This window comes from Tamandua tetradactyla, chromosome 17, assembly GCF_023851605.1.
Source record: "Tamandua tetradactyla isolate mTamTet1 chromosome 17, mTamTet1.pri, whole genome shotgun sequence".
In the NCBI taxonomy this organism is placed as follows: domain Eukaryota; kingdom Metazoa; phylum Chordata; class Mammalia; order Pilosa; family Myrmecophagidae; genus Tamandua; species Tamandua tetradactyla.
The window spans coordinates 16,720,610-16,746,346 of NC_135343.1; the positions used below are offsets into that span (position 1 = coordinate 16,720,610).

Sequence of the window (25,737 nt, forward strand, 5' to 3'; positions counted from 1 at the left end):
AGGGAGAAAGGCAGTGAACACAGGAACAAATCAGCCTGGGTTCACATCGGGACAGGTGCAGCAAGACAAAGCTCGGTAGTTAGTATTTTAGGAAGTGAGTGTCCTTCGGACACGAGGTCAAGGAAGTTCTAAAGAGGCACATTTTGGTTTGAAACCTAAATGACGATAGAGGACCAGCCTCTAGGATTGAAGGAAGAGCCCTGGGGGCAGAGGCCCCAGCAACTGCAAAGGCAGGAGCGGGTGGAGCACAGCGCCAGGGCTGGGGGGAGGCCGGCCCTTGGAGGCCATGGAGGAGGGGTTGGGTTTTACTTCAGGGGTAGCCACTGGAGGCCCTCCAGGAGAAGAGTCTGCTTCCACTCTGGCTGCCATGGGGAGATTGGAGGGTGCAGGAGAGGAGGAAAAGGCCCACTGAGAGTCCGTCAGAGTCATTCAGGCCAGAGGTGATGGCAGCAGAGAAGACACAGGGGAGCAACAGAAGGCTGGACTTCCCAGAGGCAGGAGGGAGCTGCGGAGGCCTCAGAGGGTCGGGAGTGACAAGGCTCCTGCACTTGAAGACTGCACATGGATGCCCCGTCCCCGGTCTGTCTTTGGGGGGAGTGCCGAGTGCATGACCTTCCCTGGCGCTCTGAGGGGCGAGTCCATATGTTCTGCTGGGCCTCGGAAGGCCCAAAGGCCTGTGTGCTGGCCCGTGGGGTGTCCTCGCCCCGGCACATGGCAGGCACTTGGCATGTACGGATGGAGGGATGGCAAGGCTGGAGGGAGGCACCTGGACAAAAGCTGGCCAACGATACCTCTCTGGCCCCATGTCTACCCTCTTTTCAGATCTCCATTTGGGAATTGGCAAAAAAGTCGCAAACCTCCCAACAGCAGCTCTAAAATTTGTCCTCAAAGATCACATTTCCTACTCTCAAGGAACTCTTTAAAGGACAGAAAACCACAAATGAGGATTGGTGGGACTCAAAGGGAAATAGTAGCAGCAACTCACGCTCATTGAGTGCTTACTATGTTCCAGGCATTTTGCTAAGCAGCCCTTTATGTTCATTAACTCATCTAATCTTCACAACAGCCCTTCACTCAGCCCCCTCCTCACAGAGTCAGAAAACAAGGCTCAGAGAGGTCAGGTGACCTGTCCGAGGAGAGGTCAACTGGGCTGCCTGATGAACACTTCCCTTGTACCACTTCAGGTATGGAAATGATGGGCCAGATGGCCACTGTGCCTGTGATTCCCCTCGCCCCAAAGAAAGGCCTGTCTACACAGGTTTATAGGTAAATTCAAATGCAACAGAAAAGAAGGTTGACATCACCAGTACTTGGTGTGAGGCTGGTAGAGTTGTCTGAGCAAATGAAGAGTTGAGAGTTGTGTCTACGCAAGGGGCCCTTAGCCTTGTGGCAGTGATGCCCATGAGTGGGTCAGGTGCCAGACAGTCCACTACACCAGATGCAAACACATCTGGCCACAGCCACAGAGAGATTGGGGGTCAGCCACCTGTCAAAAGTTATGCACCAGCCTTCATGCCCTGCCTCACACATGGCGCATGCATGCATGCACGCGCGTACACACACACAACACACATACTCACAAATCCTGCCTCAGAAGGAGCTTTCCCTGAACTTTTTAGACCTGTGACATCCTGAGATCCCCGATGGATGGGTGGCCCTGTGGCTGGGTCTCTCAGGTCACTTCAGATGTTGCCTCTACATTTGGCCTTGGTTTTCAACCTCTGGGGTGGATGATGGGAGCTTGGTTAGAATTCTTCAGGTGATATTAAGTGTTGTAGGCTCCAGCAGCTGCTCCGACAGGAGGTCACTTGGGACCTGCTCAAGTGGGCTGAGATTTGGGCCTCAGCCCAGAAGACATCGCTTCTCCATGTTCCATCCCTTGTTGCATTGGCAAGGTAGAAACCAAGTTGTTGTTTTTTGTGTGTGTGAAATACAACATGTATACAAAAAAAGCAGTAAATTTCCAAGTACATTTTAACAAGTAGTTACAGAATGGATTTTAAAGTTTAGTATGGGTACATAATTTTTCATTTTTCCTTCTAGCTACTCCAAGATACTGGAGACCAACAGAAAATAATGATATGATTCGGCAGTCATATTCATTCATTAAATCCTATATTCTGTTATCCTCCCCTTCTCTTTAAATAACATATATTTAATTATATATTTAAATAACATAAAAGCATTACATTGCAAAGTACATCACAACATTTAGTTGCAGAACAGATTTCAGAGATTGGTATGGGTTACAATTCCACAATTTTAGGTTTTTATTTCTAGCTGCTCTAAGGTACTGGAGGCGAAACCAAGTTTTTGACAGAGAAATCAAGCATGTCAGGGTGATTCACCCCCTTACAGGATAATTAAGCTGCTCGGAATCATCTCTGCTATATGTAAAGATGATGAAAATAAGGAAAGCAGAAGAGATGAGGAAATAAAGCCAGCACATCCATGCATCAGGACTGACTGTGCTCTTGGAGAGGACAGAGCCAAAGATGGGCCTTCACCGAGAAGCCAGGGGTGGAAAGGAAACCAAGAGTTACTTGACATGCTGTGAGTCGGGCCAAGAAAATGACACATGTGATCCAAGGAGAGACTATTCTCGGTTGATTCTGACTTTCAGGGAAGAGGAGCCCACACACACCCCTTCTCGCAGGGGCCTGTTGCCTGGCTGCCTGGTTGCCAGGTAGAGAAGGAAGAGACAGGAGTCTCTGTTCCCTTCACAGCGCGCTCCGCGTCACTGGAGCCTTTTTGTTTTGTTTTGTTTTAATCAAGCACATTTAGACATTTCTTCCTCGTAGAGATTCTCTTTGAAGAAGGAAAGAAGGAACTTGGGTGGCCTTGGAGGCAGTGCACAGGTCTCAGAGGGCCTTTAGATGTAGCCAAAGACTGCAAGCCCCTGGGGTGAGGGGGCCCTGTACCCCCAAAGACTCAGAATTGACAGATTTCAGCCGGCTGCTTATTACTTCCTGGAACTTTTTTTTTTTTAAGGTAGAACTAAACAATGCTTTCAGTGTCAACCAAATATTCAAGATTTCCATTTTTCTATCTTTGATACTGGCAGCAACAGCTGCTAACCTGACATCACCAACCTGGGAATCCCCCTCAGGTTTGCTCCCAGAGGCCTCTGCAGAGGGGCTTAGAGGGGAGAGATGTTTACTCAGCTCCCTCCACCCCAAATTAAATATTCAAATTGGGTTTGTTCTGAGGCATTGTTAAGGCCTGAGCCTTAATTTCACGGAAATGGCATTGTCCCCCCCAATAAAGGTTTCATTAGGCAAGTCCACAAACTTCCCGCATTGTCCTCTGGAGGAAACAATCTGGGTGACAGCCTAGCCGTCATAATCCTCCCCTGCCCAGATTTATGGTGACAAAAGACTCCTAATACAGAAAATGTTCGGGGGGAGGAGAAACACTTCCCAAACAAGGAGCCTCTCCCTTCCAGGCCAGGTAACAAAGGGTCGGGAGGAATTGGGGAGGGGGGTCTCCTGGCCGCCTGCCGCTTAAGCCCGTGGCCGGTAGATTAACTGCAGCTCTGACTGAGTGTTTAGAAAGGCAAGTTACATGGCAGAGCAAACAAAATTCAGGCCGGGCTTTACACATGGTAATCCCAAATTTAATAAGGGGTCAGCTCTGGGAAGCCGGTGAGGGCCGCGGAGGTGCGGGGCCTATTGTTCCCAGCCAGGCCGCCGCCACCGGCCCTCCGGCCACAAGGGCTCGGCCAGGGACAAGCCACGGCTTTGCTGTTCCAAACAAAGTCCCTGCGGAAGGCCTGGGGGGTCGGAGGCCATGGGGGCGTGCTGTGGGCGAAGCAGAGGCTGCAGGCCAAGGTGGTGGGGGGCCCAGGGGGTGGGGCCCCGAGGCGGTGGGGGGGCCCGAGATGGTGGGGCCTAAGAGGCCTGGACGTGCCTAGGCGGAGCTGGGACCTCCAGGGTGGAGCTTAGGTGAGGTTGCATTTGGGGCGTGTCATTCCTCAACCTGTAATTGACTGAAGGGATGTTTCACTTGTGCCCATCTTTATGGCCATGCATTCATTCAGCAGGTATTTACTGAATACCTGCTGTGTGCCAGACATTATGTTCAGGTGCCTGGGACACCAAAGCAGACAAGAAACAGACGTGGTCCCGCTCCACATGTTACCATCTGAGATAAGTGCCAGAAAGGAGGGGGACTGTTCCCTGAGCCCACGCAGCAGAGGCATTTAACTGAGCCACGGAGAACAGGGGAGACTTGACTGAAGAAATGAGGCTGGAGCTGCAATCTGCAGGGTGGGGAAGGGGTGAGCCAGGCTGAGGGTGGGAGCGGGGGAGGGGGGGGAGCAGCCCGGGTGGCATTGGGGAGCAGCCCGGGTTCCGTGGAGAGTGAGGGGACGGTGCAGACAACGAAGCAGGACTCACTCACTCTGCCTCTTTGGGACCACAAACCCGCCCAGAGAGAAGTTCAGGAAAACCAGACCCTAGTCCACGTGTGCCACTGTAAGAGGCTGGCAGTCGGTGACCAGCAACTTCCTGGGAGACCCTAACCTCAGGGGGACTCCCTGGATTAGCAGCACGAAGCTGCTGAAAGAAGGAGCAATTAAAATAGGAAAAGCAATCTGACCTCCTCCTGGGTTGAGGTGGTGAGCCCAGGACATACATTTGCCTCCCAGCCTTCCAGAGATCTTGCCAAAATAAAAGTTTTAGAATTCCAAAAGGACAAACCCAAAATATGAAAGAGAGGGAGGACGCCCAACAAATACCAGATGTAAACTGATTTCTGGAATGTGGAGCGCATGGGGAGCAGTTATTAAACAGCTAAAGAAAGCCGCGCGTGGACGGCTGTAAGAGGGGGCAAGAGAGGAGGGGAGCCCATTCACCCCGGACCTCAGAAAGGCCGGGAAAGCCCATCAAGGAAGGCATATACACTCTTGCACTGTAAATCCACTCTCACGGTCCTTTCGTATCCAACATTAAGAGAACCAAGGAGGCATATGAAGAGAATGAGGAAAAGCGTGAGCACGAAAGAAATATACAAAAATAAACACACAGAAAAATCTCCTAGGGAAACCAAGCAGCAAAAGATAATTTCAAAAAAAATTTTTGATTCTGTGGGGTTGAGAAGATAATACATTCATAAAAATGTGATTTTGATAACAAGAATCAGCTTTTGGAGATTAAAATGCAATCGATGAAAGAAAATAGAAAAACTAAAAGGTTGTTGAAAATTCACAAAGCATAGCGCAGAAAGCAAGAAAGAGAAAATACTAAAGGCAGGAATTGCGGGGTGGGGGGCAGTGGCAACAAGGGATCAATCCAATATATAACTAAAAGGAATCTTGGGAAGAAAATCAGAAATTAAAAGGGAGAGAAATATCAAGGAAAGTACAGAAGAAAATTTCCCATGGCTGCAGGAAGAATGGCCCTAACCTAAAAGGGGCTGCCGAGTATCCAGCAGGATGAATGAAAAAGGCCCACAAGTAGACACAGGGTGGGCTGGGTGAAATTTCAAAACTCTAAATATAAAGAGTGATTGGAAAAGCATCCAAAGAGAAAGATCAGGTCACCTACAAAGGAACGACAGAATGGCTTCAGCCTGCTCGGCGTCACTGGACGAGAGGAGGTATCGGCGCTGTGCCTTCACATTTCTAATGAAGTTGCTTTCAGTCTAGAATTCTATACTCAAACTGTCAGTTGACTGGAGGACAATGTAAGGATTTTCAGACAAACAGGAGTTTAGAAAGCTTACCAGCAGCCTGCCCTTTCTTAGGCAGTTACCTAAGGCTACACTCCAACAAACTGGTATAAGATGGGAAAAGGAAGAAGATCTGGTATCCAACCCAAGACAGCAGGAGGGGCAAGTCTCAAGGCAGTTTGCAGCAGCTAGAGACCAACCAACCCATTTGGGAGCAGGGCCCCGGAGATCTCCGGGGAGGAGGGGAGAAGACAGTGCTCAGTAGGTTAAATAATGTAACTGATAGACTTAATATAACAAAGGTAGATTGCATAACAGAAAATAAAGACAATTGGAGACTCCAAGGGAAAAAATAAACAAGAAAGTCAAGGTCTGAATGTGAGGCAGGCTAAAAGTAGCATCATCTTAAGCAAATGAGAGAGTATAAGAAATGAGAACCCATTTGATTTGCTACTAGAAACTTTCTCCTGTAAGAAGCCCAGGGATGGTGATGCTGTACTTGTCGAGCAGGAAATGTAATCCTAACATCACTACTATTATTAAATAATGATTACATAATGATAACAATAAAGTAAATACAATTAATTTTCCATTTTAAGAGTCAACCTTTAGACAAGATTCAGAACATTAGGCTGTGTGGCAGGACAGAATATAAATTCTAATGATCTTAATAAATGTAAAAGTAAAAATGTAGTGGCTGAAGGTGAGACATGGAAAGGGAAAGAAAAGGTAAAAGAAATAATAGTATACTAGTAATAATATTCTCAAGTTACAAAGTGGGGAGTTAAAAGGAACTGTTAAAAGTTGATGGATCACTCTCTCTCTTGCTTCCTCTGCCATTTTTGACTCTCAGCCTTGCCATTTCTTCCTACAAGACTTTTAGAATCAAGTGATCCCTGGCAAAGAAACAGAACCAGAATTGTCCCATCCCATAATGGGTTCAAATGAAAACTGGCAATAAAATCAGGTACAACTCCAAGACGAGGCATTGGGAGAGAACCACGCTGGGTCTATAGGAAATGGCACATGCGATGGCACACATTTTTATGCTCTATGACGGCCACTAATCCCTTACCCTATCAGTTTGAAAACGTCACCCTTTCCGAACATTTAGACTTATTTTATTGGGAAAATAACAGTTTTTTTCTTTGTTTTTATACTTCTGCATAACAGGTTGGTTCAGTAAAAACTACATGAGAACTTTTGTTTGAAAAAAGTTGATGAATCGTTAAATACAAGTTTAACCATTTTATTAAAGTTATAACAGTAAACAATAGAAGAATGGAAAATGACAATTATTGAACACTGAAATTCTCTCACATTGGGAATCCTACAGTTATCATCTAAAAAGCTGATATATGAAGAAACAGAGATACAAGTACATTAGAGTTTTAGAGGGGTGTTCTAGTTTGCTAGCTGCCAGAATGCAAAATACCAGGAAGGGAATGACTTTTAGAAAGGGGAATTTAATAAGTTACAAGTTTACAGTTCTAAGGCTGAGAAACTGTCCCAATTAAAACAAGTCTATAGAAATGTTCAATTTAAGGTACCCAGGGAAAGATACCTTGGTTCAAGAAGGCCAATGACGTTCCACGTTTCTCTCTCAGCTGGAAGGGCACATGGCGAACATGGCGGCATCTGCTGGCTTTCTTGTGGCTCTACCAAAGGGACTGTCTCCAAAATGTTTCCTCTTTTAAAGAATTCCGGTAAGCAACTCCACCTTCATTAGGTGGAGACACACCTCCATGGAAATAATCCAATCAAAAGTTACCACCCACAATTGGGTGGGTCACATCTCCATGAGAACAATCAGAATGCTCCCACCCAGCAATATTGAATGAGGATGAAAGGACATGGCTTTTCTGGGGTCCACCACAGATTCAAACGAGCAGAGCGGGTGTCTCCCTAAGGTTGCCAGATAAAATACAAGATTATGCAGTATTTGAGACATAGTAAGCTGCTCATCTGAAATTAAAAATAAATTTTTTAAAATCTGTCAACTCTTGATCCAGCAGAAGATCTAGACACCAAACAGACCACAGAGGTTGTTTCTGGGTAGTGGGCCTCAGGCAAGAGAAGCTGTAGCATTTCCATCATAAGCATCTGCATACATGCACTATTTGATCTTTAACTATATGCATATAATATTGTGATAAGAATTTTAAAATATTTCAAATGTGTTCAGTGCATGTAAGGGATAAAAAAAAATCCCTTATTTTGAATATATAGAAAGAGGTATGTAATTTTATTAATAGCACATCAGCATTATCCTATTCTACTCGACACATTTTAAACAAGTACTTAAAGAATATGAGTTTGAGAGGATTCCATGTTGCAAGCATTTCAGGCCCCTACATGTGCTGGGTACTTGGCTAAGCATGTGTCAGATGCTGTGGGGTTCCTGTCCTCTGGGAACTTGGAATTTAGTGGAGGAGACAGGACATATGTCGTGCAGAACAGCTAATCCTCTAAGGAAGCAGTAATAGAAGCCAAATGATGAAAAAGGTGATGGGTGTGAAATGCACAGGGACTCAGCTGGGGGAAGAGGACGAAGGCAGGGCAGGGCTGGTGATGAGGCTAGGACACAGTGGAGGAGGAGTGCAGTTTGGAAAAGGAAGAGGGAGGAATTCAGCCTGCTTGGAAAGTTTCTTGTTTTAAACTAGACCTTAGCAAAGACCCCCTATCGCTCCCCCATTATGCACCTCAAGAAGCATCCCCCCTTAGTGGGCCCTCAACGTTTCTCGATCCATTGTTAAATGTCTGGGAATCCTTCCTAAGTGATGAGTGGGTGGTCAGAAGACAACAGGGAATCACTGCTCTTGTCAGGTCTAGGCCAACTTTGGCCTCAGCCTCTGCCAGCTCTGGGGAAAGTCCTTCCCTGACAAATAAATGCCATATGCTGAGCTTTGGATCCTGATTTGAAAAACCATATGTAAAAGCATATTTATGGGACAAATTAGGACATTTGAACATCAGTTCCATATTTGATGCTATTAAGAGACTGCTGTCAATTTTCTGGGTGTGATGGAACTATGGTTATGCTTTTTCTGGAGCCGTTGTCTTTTAGAAATATATTCTGAAATACCTATGAATGGCATGATATGATGTCTGAGATGTGCTTTTGTATAATCCAATGTTGGGGGGACGGGGAAGGGTGAAGCAGTATTGGCTATGAATTGATAATGGTTGCAGCTGGATGATAGGGACATGGGGGTTCCTTATACTCTTCTTTTTATTTTAGATTATGATTGAAATTTTAAATAACGAAATTCCCCATTAGTATTCCTTTCTCACTCTATATATGAGGTAAACTTATGTAAGATACTGACTGTTATAAATGGAGCCGCAGCTGGACAACAGGAGACCAGCTCTGCCGTGAAACAGATGTGGGATATTGGGCAAACCATTTAACTTCTCTGAGCTTCAATTTCACCATGAATCTTAAAGATGTGGGCCAGAGAAGTAGGCTACTACAGATACACTGTCCTGGGAACAGTGCAGCACAGGGCAAAGTGTGTGGGCTCCAGGGCCAGCTTAACTGCTGGTCCTGCCATCCGTGGATTATGTGACCGTGGCCAAGTTGCCTAGTGGCCTTGTGCCTCAGTTTCCTCATCTATAAAATGACAGGATAATGCCAGTACCCATCTCAGAGTTATGGTGAGGACTAAGTAGTATGTGTCAAGTACTTACAACCACTGGCTAGCATATAATTATGCTAGCCAACATTAATACCAGTTTTGTTTTAACTAATGGTCTCTTCCATCAAAATACTGTGATTTGAGAACATGTAGCATCATTGTTAATGTCAACAGACTTTTCATGTTTAGAAATTGGGAGCTGAGGGCTTTGGTCTTTAATAATAATTCCCCCACTTGCAAGGTAATTGTTCCTTTCACAACTCATGCACATGTCTTCTTACAACAGGACCTCATAACTCTGGGGAACTGGTAATAAAACTGTGCATTTGAACTGCTCTTCACAGAGATCAATGCATCTGAACCCAGGGCAGGTCGTTTGGGCCCCACCCCATACCGAGGCCGGCAAGGTGGGCACCTGCCCACGCCGAGAAAAGGAAACCTTCACTCCCAGGCAGTAGGTGACTCGCACAAGATCACACATGAACAGATGATGTAACTGAAAGATCCTGACTCCGAGCCTAGAAATCTTTCCAGAAGGAAACCTCTCTATATTCTGAAAAGGATTTTGTCTTTATGCGTGTGTTGGGTTCCCAGAGAACTGAACCCAGAACCTGGTCTGGAATTCTGCAGATGTCCTGTAACCGAGGATGCAGCTGGTCTTTATCTAGAAAGGGATCCCCTTCTCCGTTATTGTAAGTCTCTAGGGTCACTGCTACATCACAGAGGGGGGAAAGGAGAGGAGCCTGTAGTCAGAGACACCCCAGTTTCCATTCTCCCCTCTGACACCTGACAGGCTTTATGACCTTGGGAAAATCACAGTCTACAGGTCTCTCAAAAATGGGGGTAAGCATAACCACAGGGTAAGGAAGCTGTCAGAATTAGTAATGGCACACAGGCATTCAAGAAATAGTAGGATTCAAAAACAAAGCAAAAAACCCCTTCCTCCAAAAGGCAGTGTGGCTGCGGGACCCAGCACCTGCTTTCAGGTGTGTTCCTGGAGGTTGCTAACTCGCAGAAAGCAGCAGGCCAGGCCCACAGGTGACGTGAAGTCACAAAACATATAGTCTCACCTTGGGTACCTGCTGTTTTTAATGACTAAATGTTTTGTTTTGTTTTTCCTCCCAATACAGTCAATTTAGCAAATACCAGAGCTAGTAATTCATTTAAAAACCTGTTCAGCCTCTGCTTACAGAAACTGCCATTTCCCCCCTCGGGAATGAGTTTTTAGTTATGTTTTTAAAATTAGCTGGCGCTTGAATTTCATTTTCCATCCAAGCTTGCCCCTTATCTGTAAGGTCACAGAAACAGGTAGGCCGCGGGACAGTCCAATCCCAGATATTAGGCTCTTGGAATTAAAAGCCGAAATAAGTAAATAAAGAGAGAAAGCCCAGGGATTTCTCACAGCAGACAGCGGGTCCCCAGCGTGACGCGCAGCCGGGCTTCCTCGTGAGTGCCCCTTGCCTTGCATTTTGGGGGTGAAGGCCGAGGAAGAGGAGGGAGAAGCCTCATGCCCCGTATGGGCGAGGTCTGCGGCTTGGCCGCCCAGCGATGGGAGTGAATGAGAATGCATCCTGCAGGAAGACGGAAACACCCCAGTGCTGGTTGTCCGCCTCCAATCACAGGCCCGCAGTGAACGGAATGGCCGGCCCGGCCCGAGGAGGTCGCCGCGGCCCCCCGAGCCCGGCCACAGGCCCGGCGCCTCCCTTTTATCACCAAGTCACTGCCTCTCCCGTCCCCTCCGCCCTGCTAGAGAAGGAGCATTAATTAGAGCGGTAAACAAGCCGGCCCCCATTCTATTTCAGGGCTGCAGGCCACGGAGAGATAACTTGGGCTCCAGAGAAGAGGGATTTTCAGTTAATTTATGGAATCCACCGTCACCGGCCCCGAGCGGGCAGCGCCCGCGGAGCGGGGCCACTGCAGCAGCCCGAGCCTTTGTCTAGTGCGTCTCTCGCCCGGAACACCTTCATTTGTCTATGCGAATGCTTATGAAGGTTTGGGGGGCTCCTTGTCCTTTTCCATTTGCCGACGCAGGCCTTTGGGGGTTCTCAGTCGGGGACTGGGGACCCCGCCTCCCCCACGCGGGACACCGGGCGCCGGCGAGGGCAGGGGGCTGCGGCCCGGGCAACGTTTGGGGGCCCCCGCGGCCCACGGGCACCGCCCCCTCCTCCCCCGTGTTCCCGCCCGGGGAAGGCGGCCCCGGCCCGGGCGCCCTCGGTCTCCCTCTCCCGCTTCCCGGAGCGCCTGGGTCGGGGCGCCCGGCCTTCCCTGGAGCAGCCCAGCCGGGCCCGGGGCAGCCTCGGCCGCGCACCCGGAGCCGCCCGCCCCTTTCGGGCCTCGGCCGCCGGAGCGCGGCGCGGCCTCGCGCGTGTCTCCGGGGAGGGGCGGCCTGAGCGCGGCTCACTCCCAGCCGAGCCCCGGAATTCCTCCGGCCAGGGGGGCTCACACCGAAATGGTCGTTTCCGTAAGATGACAGACCGTCCCGGGGCGGGAAAGAAACCCAAACACACCTCTGTCGTCTTTGTCATTTCACAGGTAAACCTTCGTACAAAACAACAAAAAAGCACCAACCACGCAGGACCGCCTTGCCCACGTTTCCAGTCAGCCTGCTTTTCCGGGTGGCACAGCCAGGCATCATGTCGACAAACTAATGGTGGAGAATTAGTTGCACATTAAAGACTTAAATTATGTTTGCAGCACGTTGTCATAAAATGATACAGGACACTAGGAAAAGCAATGGAAATGAGTTGAAGTCACTGGAACAGCAGACGGACATCGGCCCGCTTGGCGGGGCTCGGGCACCGAAGGCGGAACGACCCTCCCCGAAGGCGCGGGGAGGGGCCCGCAGGCCTGCAGCGGGCGGCGCGGGTGCCCGGGAGCGGTCCCTGCCCGGGAGCGGTGCGGCGTGCCAAGGGTTAAGGGCCGGGCTGGCCGCCCTCCCCCGGCTCCCCTCCCCCGGCTCCCCTCCCCCGGGTGGTGGCAGGCCCACCGAGCGGCCCCGGAAAGTTTTGAATCCGGCGAGGCTGCAGCATTTCGCGGGCTTGAGCTCCTTAGAAAGCCCCCGGGGCCCCCGAGGGCCGACTGGCGGGGAAGGGGTGGGGGTGGGGGTGGGGGGCCGGCGCGCCGGGTTCTGGACACGCTAATTGCCGGGATTCGGTTTCCCGGGTACGAAGGAATGCATTACCTGCAGCCAAGGAGGCATGGGCTCTCGGGAAGGCCCCGAGAGGAAGCTGAATGCCCCCCGAGAATTCCAGCCCCAGCCCCAGGTTTATACCCACACCCCCAGCCCATGCTGAGCCCCTAATCGCTGGGCCATTGTCAGGGCTGCTGTCCAATCAGCCCCTGAATGGCGCAACTTCACAATGCCGGGTATGAATTAAAGAGGGACAAATGTGGATGCAGACTTTTTTTGGCAACAATACCTAACTGAGCCTTTCAGACAGGACAACGGATGCACAAAAGCTCGACGGAAATTGGAGTAACTTTTGGAGGCCCTTGGAGCTCCCGTCAATAAGCGTTAGCTGCGTAATGGCTGCATCGGGCTTCCCCCCACCCCCGTCCACCCCCCCCAGTCCACTCCCCCCCCTTTCTGTGAGACGGAACAATTGTTCGCGGGGTGGGGGAAAATTGTCATAAAAATTGAGCGTTTTGTAGTCCTTGTCTTGGAAACAGTGGCTCTCTGTCGAAATCGGCCAAATGGATTTGTCTCCTCTTTGTGGGAGTTGTGGGTTTTTGGTCATTATTTAGCTCGCGGTAAAATAGCGACAATGTCCCGTCTCCTCCCGCTGCCCACCCCCAAAAGAACAGAATAGCTTCTCGAGCCATACAAATGTCAGGTCTCTGTTTTAAAATTTAGCTTTGTTTACCCAACAGAATGGAATTCATTACTGTGTAAAAGTGGTTCCATTTTCTGATCTTTTTATTCAAAATGTTGAGAGTATCAAAAAGCTCATTCGAAGGTCACAGGTTTATGTATCTGTTCTCTTAAGTGTTTTAGAAATTCATATGGAGGACACAAAAGGTGGAAAATGTGAAAACATACTGTTCATTGTTTATCCTAACCTTGCCATGGTTATTAGATAAATGAGTGTAGGGAGAAAAAATGGCATTAAAAGCCATTGTGAACTGGGAATTTTTCCCCCCCAAGACTGTTAATTTTAGCCCTTGATCTGTAAAGGTCAATTTCTAATTCTTTTTACTGTGCAGTTTATATAACTTCTGCATTTCAAGTCTATAAAAAGCTTTTGCAGACTTTTCATAATGTAAGTAGCAATTTATTTCATTATGATTTGAATTTTTTATGTAATTCCTATGGACATTTTTGAGGAAATTGTCAGGCTTAAAAGCTGTAGTGCTTTTCATTTTGGGGGGTGGTGTGGACTTTTTTTTTTTTTTTCTCCGATCCATTCTCGCTGGATAATTTAAAATTAGTAAGATTAATCAGTTCAGTGATTTAAAAGACCACACTTAGGCTGGAGCAAGGACTGAGGCAAAATCATTTTATTTTCTTTTTTATTAGTAAATGATTTAAAAGGTCTTTTCAACTAGTTATCTGAAGCCGATATTTAACTGTTACTTATTCCACTAATTTCTATCTTTTGTTAGAAGAACTTTCCAGCCTAAATCTCCTCGCTCTGTCCCATGCTAATTGCAGCTTACATTATATAAATGGCTTTGTAAAGAAAACTATAACTCTGAGCCTTGAAAGTTGCCTGTTTCTATTTGCTCAGACTTGGTGCACTTGTTTGGAGAGGGTCATTGCAGGGAAAGCTGTGTAGCCGGTAAGAATGTCCTGGATAACAAGCTTAAACAGAACCTTTTGTTGTGCCTAGTATTCTCAGGACTCCAAAATGAGGCCTCCTTTTTCTAACTGCGGCCTGAAGTGGTTCATTACTGCTGTTCCCTCCGCCAGGCCAGGCCCCAGCCATCCCCACTACTGAAGGTCTGTAACTTCCTTAAAAAGGAAGAAGGAAAACATGGCCCAGAAAGGTCTTGTTAGCACTTCCTATGTGAAATTAGCAGCTTTCTAAAAGGTACAACTCCAATTACCTCACATTGTGGAGGCAAGCACAGACTCAACAATACGCACAGCCTAGCAAGTGACATTCTGTCTTTCTAGAGTTACTTCCCTAATTAGGAATGAAGAAGCCCTATTCTGCTGAGTGCATCTATTTACAGTGACCACAATGCTCTAACTTGAGCATCCTTCTCAAAGACCAGTGTTAAAAAACACAAGTGCTCTTTTCGCTGAGCTGGCGATGGCAGGGCGACACATTCCTAACGGTTACGCCCTCGGGAGAGAGAAAAAAAAAAAGTGTAGCCGCTTTGGCAGGATTGTTAACACTTCAGGATTCATTTTCCACAATGACGCCCCTGCCCAGAGAGCTCTGGGAATTACAGTGGACAAAGGGGAGGCATTCTTAGGAGGGTCTAATGATGGAATAAAAAGAAAAATATTTATTGCTTTTGACAGTTCCACAAGGGGCAAAAATCCTTGTCGTAGCTAAAGTTTCCCTAGCTGTTGGAGGAAAGGCAGTTCACAGGGACTCAAACAGTTCCAATTCCTTTGTTAGGAAGCCGAGTCCCAGGGCCAAGCTGGGAAATTAAAGATTAAGTTCATTAAGGTAAGATAATTGTGCGGAGGCATTGTTGTTGATACAGGTGGAGCGACTGGGGGCTGGGGTGGGAAGCCTATTTACTTGTCGGGACCAGCCATTAAACGGGCTTAGCGGAAGGGCAGCGCGAGCGGGGTGATTATTTGCCTGATGGCTGACCTATGGTTTCAGAGTTTCAGTCATCAATAGGCTCCCCCCACCCCCACCCCAAAGGGCGGCCGGGGCTCCCCGCCGGGAGGCAGGTGGAAGGAAAGGCAACGCTAGATCCCTTCCTGCCCTCTGGGAAGGCTGACCTCCCTCCCCTCCCCAACACCCAGTTCCCAGCTAAAGTTCCTTTCCACCACCACCCTGGCCGGGCAGAGGGGACAAAGCTCTCCCACCTGGGGTCTTCCTAGACCCTCACAGGATACCCTTTTTAAAAGACATCTCACTCGCTCTCTTAAGTAGGGTCTGCTGGTTGAGTTTGCAATCGAGATGCTTCTCAACCCTTTCCTTCTCCAGTGTTACTCACCTCCTCAGAAACTGACTACGGGGGAAATCTTGGCTGTCTAGCTTTCAATCCTTTCTTCTGGAAACAGAAACAAGAAAAAACCCTGATGCACCCCCACCCCCTCCTCTGTACCTTCTACCACCCACACTGACACACCCTCTCTGCTTCATTGTTGCAAACTATAATTTGACTTGGTTAGGAAGACTGCCTTCTGCTCCCCAATTTGGAGACCCTTAAATGCTAAGATCTTTAAAAAGCAGGGGGAAAAAAGCCAACCCAAAACTTTAAGGCAGTTTGGTTGAGTCCTAGGGAGCCAGGGGGGCTCCATCCCTGGGAGGTGTCTGAAGGGAGAACGTGGGCAGGGAGGTCCCCGCGTGTGGTCACGTGGCTGAGCACGGATCTGGTTCCTTCTTCAAGCAAATCAGCAAGCCTCCCTTCTTTTCCCCCAGGTCTTGGGCAGGCTTTGAGGAGAGAAGTCTGCCTTTACTTTTGGTGGGACCAGTGGGTCATCATCTCTGGTGCTTCCATTCATTTCCCTGTTTCTGCTGGGGAGCTGAGAAATGCTGTTAAACTTGGAGATACCTTTGATCACAGGAATCTCGAAAGAGAATCGCTTGTGCTTGATGATTTGCATGATGGGGTCACTTTGTACACAAAAACTCACCTGCTATCCTTTCTCTCCCCTGTGCCCTCCCTCCAGCCCCCTTCTGAGTAAAATAAACAGTGCCGTAATCATTTTGATAAATAGAACTCTTTTTAAAACCTCCTGATCATGGGGAAAGCTCTGGGAAGACCCTAGGATTTAGTTAGTGTTGGTGTGAGAAAAAAGACAATTTTAGAGACTTAAAAAATATATATATATGTACGTGTGAACGCATGGTGAGATGTCAGGAGCTGAGGATAAACATGTTTCGGTGCATTCTGATGGTATCGTGTTCCTGGACTTATTTTTGTGGAAAGGAAAGGATACCTAAGATTGTTGGTTTCTTTTAGCCTGCCAGGATTCTCTAATGTAGAATGGAACCGTAAAATGGAGAGTCCTTTAGTTATTTTCGTAGATTATATCAGAGAAGTTTTTGAATTCAAACATTTTCAGCATAATTTGCATCTCTGTTTGGGCAGAACTTGAAATAATTCTGAAGTAAGCAGGCAACATTTACCAAACTTCTGGGTGTTTTTCTCCTCTTGGGCTTATGTCAGGATTTCTTTTTATTTATTTCTATAAAGTGTCCTTTGTCCTTGGGAATGTTGAATAGACTTCTTTCAGAAGTTATCAGAGACCGGTCTGATAAATCAGACGAGAAATTAGGAACATCTGAGTTATTTTCTAAGATGGGTTAATGAAGAGATGAGGATTTGCATTTTCTTTTAAAGACCTAATGAGCAAGTAAAACAGATGAGGGAGGAAGGCTCCTAGGCTGTCACACTGTGATTTACCAAAAAGCAGAAAGGAAAATTTGTTACAAACAAGATTCCAACTTGCCGCTGCCGAGGAATGTGAAAACTTGTTGAGTACAAGTGTGTAAAAAAAAAAAGAGAGAGAGAAAAGAAAACCAGTAGCCTCTTCCAAATAAAAATATAGCTTGGAACCTTTGTATAAAGTCCTTAGAATATTTGTGTACATGTACACATTTATCTCCATACATGGGTCTTTAGAGGGAAAAAAAAACAACCCTCAATAATCAGAGGGGAAAACATTTATATTTTCAACCCTACTGAATTGAGATTGTTAAAACCTTTTGGCTTTTTCTTTACTGCTGTAAAAAATAAAAATGAAAAAGGCTGTCATCACATTGTCATAAAAGGAAGTAGGGAGGGCTCGTTTTAGAAATTATTTGTAAGTCTGAGGTCCTTAGAAATGCCACGTTGCATCTGGAGCTGTGATTAAAGTTGTGACAGGATGGGCGTCCAGGAATGGCCGAGTCAGTCTTCTCACACTCGGGACATTTCTCAAGTGGGGAAGCAGCCCAGAAACACCTCCACCTTCGGCTCCCGGCGCGCGCGCGGGCTCTCTCCCGGCCCTGCCCCCCTGCCTCTGCCATGGGATGGGGGGCGTGGGGGGCAGCAAACAGGAACCACGGGGCGGGGTGGGGGGTGGCGATTCAGAAAAGCCCTCCAAATATTTCTCACGAAGCAATGAGTGCTTTAAATAATTCGAATCACTTACATGACAATTTCTGGAAATTCTGTTGGAACTTTAAAAGTTTATTCAATAATGATTTTTCAAAAACTTCCTATTTGTTAAAAAAAAAAGTTTTGTAGGCTCCATTCTACTTTAGAGTTGATATGTAAATTTGAGAATGTCTCATGTTGAATTTTAATGAAAACTATTAGGTTGACATTCCTTAATATCTCTATTTTTTAAGGTGAAATCTATGTAAATAGATTATTTCTACAAAAATAATCATCTTAAAGTGTACAATGCAGTGGTGTTTAGTAGTCACAGTGTTGATTCTGTGTATTTTTAGTTTTTCGTTTTAACTAGAACAGTTGTAGGTTTGCAGAAGAAACATGCAGAGAGTAGCGTTCCCCGTACATCCGTTTCATAGACAGTTTTCCCTGTTATTAACGCTGCTTCAGTGGGGTGCCTTGTTACAGGTGGTGAAACAATGTTTTTATAATTGTATTATTAACTATAGTCCATAGTTTACATTAGAGTTCACTGTTTGTGTCGGACAGTCCTCTAAAAAGAATTTTATTCTAATAACATATATAGGATCTAAACTTCTGCTTTTAACTACATTCAAGTATATGTTTCAGTAGTGTTAATTACATTCACAGTAGTTTTTTTTTATTATAATTTCTCTCAATGGCAGAATCACTGACAAGTCTTTGTAGAAGAGTTACTAAATACTGGTAGTCATTCAACAAACATTTATTGAGCAAATTGTTACAAGGGTAACACTCTGCTAATCCCCATTAGGGGTTTTAAACATGAAAAGGAAAGGTCATGCCTTCAAGAAATTTTGTTATCTAGAAGGAAAGTTACCTAAAACTAAAACTTTAGTTTTATATAGAGGGAGAGTTGCGTTAAAGCCACCCAACTTTAGACAGTGGGGATTTATTGATTTTATTATTAAACTTTGTTCAGCTCCACAAAAAGCATCAGGGTACTGCTGAATAGTTCTCGTAATTAGACTACAAAGGGTTGGAATGTTTACTGTACCCTTTTTCTTTGGGTGATTTTATTTCCTCTGACATGTTTTAAAGTTTTTAAAACTTGCAGTACGTAAACTGAACTTTGTTCAACCACGTTCATTTTGATGGGCATTTTGTCTTGCTTGGATAGATCTATTATTTCAGCGTGAAATTTTCAGTGTGGCTTTTTCACAGCTTCTATGGTTATAAAAAGTGTCTGTCTCCATGGGATGTAAATTACTTAACTTAGCTGGAAAAGCTATGCATGTTTTAAAGGCAGATGGTGACTTTAAGGCAAATGGTCCCATACACTAGGTGAGTAATAAAATGATGAAACCAAGCATGTGTTTAGCCAAAACTAGATTTTAAAGATTAAAAACTGGGGTGGGTGGGTGCATGGGTACTTCAGTGGTAGAATTTTATCACCTGCTATGCTGGAGATCCAGCTTCAATTCCCGGCCCTTGCACTTCCCAAAACAAACAAACAAGCAAAGGAAGAAAGAAAAAACAAACAAATAAAAATTCAACAAAATGGTGCTGCGAGGATGGGATATTCACATGGAAAAAGAATGAAATGTGACCCCACCATACAGCATACAAAAAAAATTATAAAGATTAAAAATATTGAACGGTAAAAAGAAATCACATGATCTATCTCTTAAAATACATACCTTTCTTTTATGAAAAATGTTTCTGCTTCAAATAAAATCTCTGTTTTGATGGTAGTGATGGTGATGGTGGTTAGAGGGCAGGGGGCTGGCGCAGGAGAAATGTGACGGAGGAGTTGCCACAACAAGGGCAGGTTATGGAGCTTTCTGTGATCAGCTCGTGAAGAGTCTTCTTTGGCCTCGGATGTAGGAAAAATATAACAAATCCACAAATATTTATCGAGTCCCCTTTCAGCAGAGGCAGGGTAGAACTTCATTTCGAGAAAAAAAGCAGCAGTCAAAAGATCAGCTATTTAGAGTTTGATTGTTATGGGTTTTCACCTACATCTGCCCCTCCCTAGCTATGTACCTGGTAGGCAAGTTATTCATCTGCTTTGAGCCTCGTTTTCCTCATCTGTAAAGCAGTGACAGCAGAGCTGCCTGGCCCGGATCCTGCGAGGGTCACCAGCAGCACAATGCTAATCGTGACGCTCTGGGCTTGATAAAATTAGTAAATGCTGAGTTAAATAAACATGCCAGTCCCGTTTGCCATGCCTTTCAACCGGAGAACAAAGTGTGACATGCTACCAGGGAACATCAAGTATCTTTTGGTGTGGATCTTGCAAGCCATAAACCATCCAACTGATTTATCATACTGTGTGTGATTTCTAGAAAGATAATTTTTAAAGCCATCTATGCAGGGAGGGAGGTGGCAGAATTAGTATCTTGAATGGGAATGTCTAGAATCTGGAGCTTTAACCATTGAATTTCACCTCTTGCTGCCTCTGAAAGCTCATAAGTATACCCTGAAAAATTATTTCAGTTTGCCATAGGCCTGGAAGCACCAAGTTCTACCTGAAATGTGTCAAAATGTTGTATATTGCTAAAATGATAAAAACAATTGGAATCACCACATTTAATTAAAATGTTGCTCCACTGTCACCTTACATGATCTTTACTTATAGAGAATTTGCTATTTGTTGGGATATTTTATTATTAAAGGAAAATCCTACTGTTTGGCCAATGCCTAACACTAACTTAGGGAAGAGAAGTGACAATCTGCCAGGGGTGGAGAGAGGCGATTGCTTCATTAGGAGCATGTCTCTTATAGCAGAAGGAGTGATTGCAGGGGACACAGAAAGACCACCTGGTCTCTGAAATCCTCCCCAGCCTGCTCCCTGCTGTTCAAATATTTTAACAATAGATCTGGTTGCAATGCAACTACTTTTGGAAAAAGGAACACTAAAGTATGAGTTAAAAAAAAAAAAAAAAAGGTGTAAAATGCCCAATACCCAGCTCTTTTCTGAAATTGAGGGAGGGAAGCTTGAGGGTTACAACACCGGAAGATGGAAATCTATCTTTATTGAATTTATAATTTGGTAAAGTCGACCCTAAATCAGAGGAAAACTGGTCTCTCTCCTTGGGTAGTCTCAAGCTTCACCCTGACAAACTGATATCGTCTCTGTTTTCTTGTCCAGGGGATGATTAGGTACAAGAGCAGTCTCTGTTGTAGCACGACAGCAAATTCAAGAGTTTACAGGAGCCCTTGGAGAAAAGTTGGAATAGCTTCAAGGGCTCCTGCTTGGTGTGGCCGCCATCTTAGATTAGATCCAGCACATCCTGCCTGGGTTACTCTGCTCAACCAACCTTCTCACATGACTCTTCCGAGGCTTGGGGGAGTCTCCTTTATCATGTAGCCTCTTTCCCTCCATCATCAGTCACTCTGGTCCCATCCACCTCCTCCACACCTCTGTTGATGCAACTTGCGTCTCCCCTTCCACATCCATTGGTGAGGTGCTCCTGTATGACCACTTAGAGCCAGATGCCCTGGACTCACTTCTCTGTGTGATTTTCATTCTCCCTCCCAGCCCAGTGCATCCTGGGGTGGTGGCTCCGTCATCTCCACCATCTTCCCACCTAAGGTTTTGTCCCAGCTCCAGTGGGTGAATGTTCTGCACTTTCTTTCCTGGCCTGCAGGACAGCCCCATGAGAGAGGGTGCTAAGGCATCTCGACTTCATGTCTGACCTTCCCAACAGGAGCTACTCACCCTGTGCTTCCACCACTCCTCCCACCTAAAGGTCCTTCCTCCAACTTCCCCTAGCCAAATTCTACTCAAGTAATACCTCCTCTGTGACATGTTCCCTCATCCTTTCAGTGCCTTCTCTGGATAATAGTCATTTTTATAGTGAATGATAGTCCACATTTGTATGACATTTAATAGTTTACCAAGTGCTGACAGTTCTATTAACTGCTTCGATCAAGTCCGTAGGACAAGCACTGTTATTAAGTCATCTTTTTGTCAGATGTAAGAATTGGAGCTCGGTAGGCTCACTCAACACAACGCTGGGGACTTTGGCCTCAAAACAGAATTTTGTGGCTGTGGTGCACTACAGCCCATGATGCCACGTGCTTCCCCTCCACCGTACCCTCTTGCTTTATCCCCACAGCTGGAATGGTCCCTAAGTCACCATGCTGATAAACACGTCTCCCTTGCTAGAGTATGAACACTGAGGACAGGGGCTGTGTCATGGCCATCTTCATCCTTCCCTTAGTGTGCAGTGTCGGGTGCATCATAGGCCCTTGGGCAGTGTTGTTGAGTGAGCAAGTGAATTAATGGATCCTTGGTGGAAAGGGAGGTAAAAGAGGGGGAGAAAAATAGCCAAGAGAGGACTCATGGTACCTTCTTGTTCTGCATGGATGGTCACCCACCTCCTCTCTTGCCCGAAACGTCATTTCTCACGTCTTCTCCCCTGTTCTGGGGCATCCCAGCTCATAGCATGTGCACACTCCATTTTCATGACCACTTGGCCTCTCTGCCTCCATGACTGGACTGCAGGTTCCCCGAGGTCAGGCACCAGGTCTGTTCCCCCAGCACCAAGCACAGAGCCCTGCACAGAACAGATGCTCAGTACATATTTATCAGCTGAACGAAATTGGGAATGAACGCACCTCAGGAAGTTGCTTTTCCTCCTTTACCCATAAATGGTTGGAAGGTTTGTCAGACAGAATGCAGGACCCTTAGTGACATTTGAATTTCAGGTAAACATTGAATAATTTTCTTTAGTGGAACGGATGCTTATATTAAAAGTTATCCATTGTTGGTCCAAAATCCAATGTAACTGGGCACCCTGTATTTTTAGTTACTAAATTGGCAACCCTAATCAGAAGGTATTTCTGATTACTTAGTGTAGTATCATCAAAAGCCTTAGAAAGTCTGAAGAAAGAGTAGGAAGATGGTTTTGCCAGAGCTGAATTGTTAACTACATTTTAAACTTAAAAATGCAAATGAGGAGGGGCATTTTTCTATAAGAGGAAAATAAGCCTATACCTGCAATAACTTAATTCTCACTCAAAATTGCAATTACGTCTGTTTCTTCTGTTTTCAAAATATTTCAAGTGTCTACTTTGACCTTGGCTAATCCTGGCACCCAAGCCGTTCACTCAGGGTGCACTTGTGACAAATGCGACATTCCCTAAGGGCTGACACACACGGGACCCTGCTCACTAGCAGGCCAACCCGCCCTGATGTTTGCATGGCATTCCAGTCATGTTTCTGAAAGTTCTTCTGAGCTTGACTATTCTATAACCCAGAACTTCCTGCTCTGAAATTTAGGAGCCTGACTCACTTCCCAGTACACCTGATTTTAATTGTAGCACAAGTAGGAGACACGCTCTAACCTCCCCCCAGGTACCCCCCTGAGTTCACCTGAGAGCCTGGGATCAGTTCTCATTGCTGGGTGTACCTGATACCTATGGAAATGAGGAGGGGAAGGGACCAAGGCAGGAGCAGTGGCCTTGAACAGGGTGGGGCTGCTGGGGCTGGGAAACCGGGGGACCGAGGCCAGACAAGGGGTGTGGGGTGGCTGCCAGAAAGAACCAAGAGAGGAAATGGGAATCTCTCATTTGATGATTATTTGTATGGTTATCCTCCTAAGTACTGAATTATAACACCCCCCTACTGCTTTTCTAACTCATCTAATTTAATCTTGCCAGGATGCAATTACTTACGTGTCTGCCGACTTGGGGATTTTTTTTTTTTAAACAAAACATTAGCTTTTCAGATTTAGAAGCAGCTGGGCTGATGAAAAGCCCAATGTTGCAGGGGGAGTGGGGGCAGGCAGGAGGTAGTGGCGGTCTTGTGAATTCTTGTGAACGAAGTGACCAAGAGGCTAGACCCATGAGGAATGGGGCTGCCAAGTAGCTCACAGACGCTTTCAAAAGTCTGGGGTTCCACCCGGATAGTGGTGGGGCAGGAGAAGGTCAGAGAGGCCACACAGCTTGGAATGTCCAAGCAACATCTGGCATCCTGGGCTCAGTTTCCCTCATGCTCAAAGTAGGGAGAGCAAGCTCCTTTACCACTCGCCAGGTTGCGGGGACGGTGTGAGGCCTGAGAGAGGCATACGTAGGAAGACAGATATCATTCAAAGTCAAGTTGGAGTAGGCCCACAGGGAACAGGGCTGAGGACACCTTCCAGGGACGTTTGTGGGGTGGGGAAGGCTGGAATGGATGGTGGTACCATACAGGTTGAGTGATTCCTCCCCTGCGGAAGAGGAAATGGAATTTGCCTCATGACCTTCTAAGAACCCAGCTTTACTTCTTTGCCTGCCAGTCACACGAGGGACCTGGTGGGACCTGGCCACGGCAGGCCAGGCAGCATAGGGGAAATCAGCCTGCCCTGTGGGACTCGTCACAAAATCCACAAACTTCCTCAACACTGGGGCTCAGGCTGCAACAGCACTCCATGGCATTCTCGTCAGGTGCGCCCCCATCTATTCCCTAGAGGTGGGGTACCCCACCTCTGAAGGGAGGAGTTAGATGGGGTAAAGTAGCCTCAGGTTGTATTTTAGAATATATGACTGAAAAACAATCATTTTGCTATCAGGAGATACCTGAGAGGAGGTCCGTGGATATTTCATCCTCTGATTACAGCCACTTATGGGATTATATAGAAGGCTTGACATGTGAGCTGCCCTCTGGCCATCCAGTCAGCAGGGAAGGGGCTGAGGGAGGGGCTGGGAGAGGAGATGTCAAGAAGAGATGGCAGGTCAGGGTTGGTGGGGACTGGCAAGCCCCCTCCCCATGGCAGGGGCCTCCTGGAAGGCACACAAAGACCATCTAGAGACTTTGGAACCCTCAGGAAGATCCAGAGATGGACCAGCAACCAACCATCCAAAAGCATGAAGTCAAAACCTTCCACGGCACCCTTCCCAGACCTCGGGGTCCCCTCCCAGGCAGGACACTCTCTGACCAGATCAACAAGGTATGATTAGTTTGGAAGGGTCTCAAAAATCACACAAGGGGACTTTGTAATCCCTACTTCCCTCTTTGTGGAAAGTTGTGCATTGGGCGGGTTTCCTAGGAATGGTGGTTTTGGGCTTTGTGCTTTGCTGATGACATGTGGGGTGGGAAGAGCTGAGCTGGCAGTGAAGGGGGCCTATGAGCAAGTGGAGTCTTTGGCTGGGGGGCCACTAGGGGACGGTGGGGAGAGGACCCTGAGAACTCGGCTGTGAGCAGAAGCAGGCCTGGGTGCGGACGGGATGGGTCCTTCCTCCCTGGACTTCCGCTCCTCTTCCCCGCAGCCGGGGCCTCTCCCTGCTCCCTGCCATTTGTGCATCGATGTGGGGATGGCCAGAGCGGAACCAGCGTGCTGGCCTCATGTATAATCCGATAATTGGCTGTAATCCGTGTATGAAATATTTGGAGATCTGCCTCCCCATTAACTCCTACTTGAAGAACAATCACGTCTCCACACACAGGCCTTGGGGCCAGGTTCACCCCTCACGTCTCTGAAACTCCTTCCACAGCTTTGGCTCCACCAAGGGTTTTTGTAATTGCCCACACCCTGTTTGTTACATTTTTAACTTACCACAAATAACTTTAAACATCCATATTCAAAGCGAAGGCCCTTCGATGATGTCTTTTGAGCAAATGTGGAAGTAAAATTCTCAGAAAGGATAGAAAGGGTCTCTGTAGGGTGGAGTCTGCCTGGCCTCCACGGGACCCGACGAGGGTTTTGCCAGGAATCCTGGGCATGGGGGTAACATATCCGGGTGGGGGTGAGGGGTTCGTGGGGGTTTGTGAAACAACAGCAATGCCTCCGGTTGCCATGGAAACGGCACCCGGAGGTTGTTTAGATGTGGGAGGGCAAAGGTGGGAGGCCTGATCCTCTTTCCAGGACGGAGCGAGAATGAGCCAAGGACAGGCATGTGTGTGGAGAGCCTGGCTCGGCGCTCCCGGGAGGTCAGCCCACTTCTCTGGGCGCTGGCCTCTGAGCATGCTCAGAATTGTCTGCTCCAAAGGTGGGAAACCGCTGAAGGGGAGGACGGACAAAAAGTGAGAATAAGAGGGACGAGAGACTCTCTTGGGTATTCAGTGCTGGTGATTCCTGCACAAAGGAAGCTTTTCAGCCCTTCGAGGGCCCCACAGGGCAGAATGAAGCTGTCTGAGGCAGGACCAGTCCCAGAGAGATTTGATTCAGGCTGGGATTTTGTGTTAAGTGCAATGCTGCATCCTTGAGTTCAACGATCTATTCATTCAGGC

General features: G+C 46.9%; 1 protein-coding gene and 1 pseudogene across 1 annotated transcript in view; both read left to right on the forward strand.

Moving 5' to 3' along the window:
* The window catches only part of CAMKMT (calmodulin-lysine N-methyltransferase), a 542,173-nt gene that overhangs the window by 510,894 nt on the left and 5,542 nt on the right, over positions 1-25,737 (forward strand). The window lies entirely within an intron of this gene.
* On the forward strand, positions 5,561-6,686 carry LOC143661652 (large ribosomal subunit protein eL39-like; annotated as a pseudogene).